The sequence below is a fragment of the Zalophus californianus genome, chromosome 7, assembly GCF_009762305.2.
Source record: "Zalophus californianus isolate mZalCal1 chromosome 7, mZalCal1.pri.v2, whole genome shotgun sequence".
In the NCBI taxonomy this organism is placed as follows: Eukaryota; Metazoa; Chordata; class Mammalia; order Carnivora; family Otariidae; genus Zalophus; species Zalophus californianus.
In genome coordinates this window covers 49,316,157-49,318,874 of record NC_045601.1, presented here as the reverse complement: position 1 = coordinate 49,318,874, position 2,718 = coordinate 49,316,157, and positions in this window count along the sequence as shown.

The window sequence follows — 2,718 nt, the reverse complement described above, 5'->3', positions numbered from 1 at the left end:
AAGACCACCAGTGACTTCTACCTTACCAATCTATTCTGTTCTCTGTCTTTATCTTACTCACCCCCACCATCCTGATTTTCCTTCCCTGGCTGCTCTTTCTGTCTCCTTTCCTAAAGCCTCCTTTGCTGCTGCAGTGCACCAGATGGCTTAGATTCATATCCCAGCTCGATCACTGGCTAGCTAGCTGGTTTCTTAGGTGGTCCATGCCTGTTTCTTCATGTGTAAAATAAAGATAAAATAACTTTTATGTTAGAGGATTGTTATAAGGATTAAATAAATATAAACACTGAATCATTATGTTGTACACCTGAAACTAATATAATTGTACATGTCAATTACACTTCAATAATAATAATAAAAAAGAATCCCTGGCTCAAGTATTGGTGTATTTTCATTAATTTTTCAGTTAACCCTTTGCATCTGCTGATGCAGTTCTTTATTCACCTTATTAGTTATTTTTCATTCTAAAAAAATGACAGTGTCTGCCTTCATTTTGGGATATGCTAAGAAAAGTGATTACATTTGTGTTAAAGGAAAGGTTATATTTCATGTTCCCTTAAATAAAATATTTCAGTTGACTTTCAATATTGGAAGGAATTAGTGTGGGAGGAGGGAAGTTGAGTGGTGTTTAAAAAATAAGTTAATTCAGGTCAAGTCTTTAGAAAAGTGTCTAGTGAATAGTAGGATTCAGTCAATGTGCTATTAATTTTTTATTAAATGTTAGTGTGTTCCAGGTTTTATATTTGGCTATCTTCTCTTCTCCACCTACATTGTCCACCTAAGTGTGCTCCTCCAATCTTTTAATTTTAAATCCCACTCACACTAAAGCTTCCCAAATTCTTCATCCTTAGCCATAACCTTCTTTCTGAGGTCGAGATTCACATACTTATTATTTACCTAGAATCTCTGCTGGATGTCTAACAGGTATTGAATTCTCAACACGTCCAAAGCGGAATAACTTCTCTAGGGACCATCATGCCTCTCCTTCCTACCCACCCTGTTCCTTCCCCAGCCTCTCCAGTCTTAGTTAATGGCATTGTGGCTCACCCAGTTGCTTAGATAAAAGCCCCAGAAGTTGTCTTGAATGTATCTCCTGCATTTGCCAGCTCTCACCACCTCCACTGCTTCCACTGTGGTCCAAGCCACCAGCATCTCCTATCCTTCTACAGGCATGTTTCTAGCAGCCACATCCCAAATCCCAAATCCAACAAGGCTCCCACTGGGTCCCAGAGACTTCTATGATATAATCTGTCCTCCCTTCCTCACTGCATCTTACCCAGGCAAGAGTGCTCTGGATTTTACTTAAGTCCAAAAAGCTTGTTGATACAACTATGATTTTACTCTTTTCTCTTTTCTTGGAAAACTTGTCTCCTGCATCTTCTCATTCAGTTTCTTCTCATTATTCAGGATCTTGTTCAAATGCTATTTCTCAGGGAGGCCCTCTCTAACCACCTGTATAAACTTGCCATCTCTCTCCCTTTATCCTTTTTTATTGTAATTCATAGCTTACTACTATTTATTTATTTATTTTCTTTAATAGTTTCTGTCTATTTCCCCTACTGGAATATAGGCCACAGGATGTCATGGATGTTGTACTGATTACCATAGAGCCTGGCATGGAGCTGGCATTCAATAAATGTTTCCTGCATGACCAAATGAATAAATCCTATCCTTTTCGTGGTCTTCTCAGTAGAGTCTATAGAGTGAAGGGGGTGCTGGGCAGACAAAATTTATATTTTTACCTCATTCATCTTCAAGAAAGGACTTCATTGCCTCATGATTGATTTTCTATTATTATTGAAAAAATTTTGATTTCTTGCTTTCTATTCATTTTATTGTACTTGCCCAAATATTCTTTTTGATGCAGCTTCACCAGTTTCCAGTTACTCTTATATGAGGGCACCGTTGATTTTGAAGACCTTTAGCTCAGTCCTGGGGTTTTTTTCAGAATTATGTAACACACACATGTAATTCATATGAAGCTATATTTTTTCCTGATGGGATTACTAGTTTTAATAAATATAAATCTGAAGTGTGATAAGTCTAGCCCTGAATTTTGTTCATTCTCTGTGCTATGACTTTCATCAACAAAAAGCATATTCATTTCTTTCTGTGACCTTCTGTTCTTCATGCTAAATGATTCCTGTTTGTGTAGTACAGTTTCATGGTAGCCAATCATAAAAGAGCAAATATTCTTATCTGTCATCATCGAACAAACATTACATTTTAAAATTTGATGAAAATATTTCCTGGTCTAGTTATGACCAAATCAGAATTGGTCATTAATTTTTTTCTTGGCCAAAGCTCTAACGCCAATGAACTAGGAAAAAAAACAAAAAACAAAAAACAAAAGAAAACTCAAGAGCACAAGCTTTGGAGTTGGCCAACTTGGGTTCCAATCTAGTTTTGCCTCTTATGTCTATAATGAACAAGTTTTTAACTTCTTTGCATCTCAGCTCTTCTCCCCCTGTAAAAATGGCCAACACAGTACAAGGGTTTAGTGCTGTGACCATGGACCATGATGCATCTAGAACACCCGGCAGACCTCTAGCCGGTAAGGGTGTATCAGATAACTAACATTGTTGCTTTAATGATAATTCTTGAAGATTTTACTTTATGACCATAAGCTCCACATAAATATAGGCAATTTCTAGTCATTATCATGTCCTGATTGATTGATTGATTGATTGATTTATGAGAGGGAGAGATGAGGGGAGG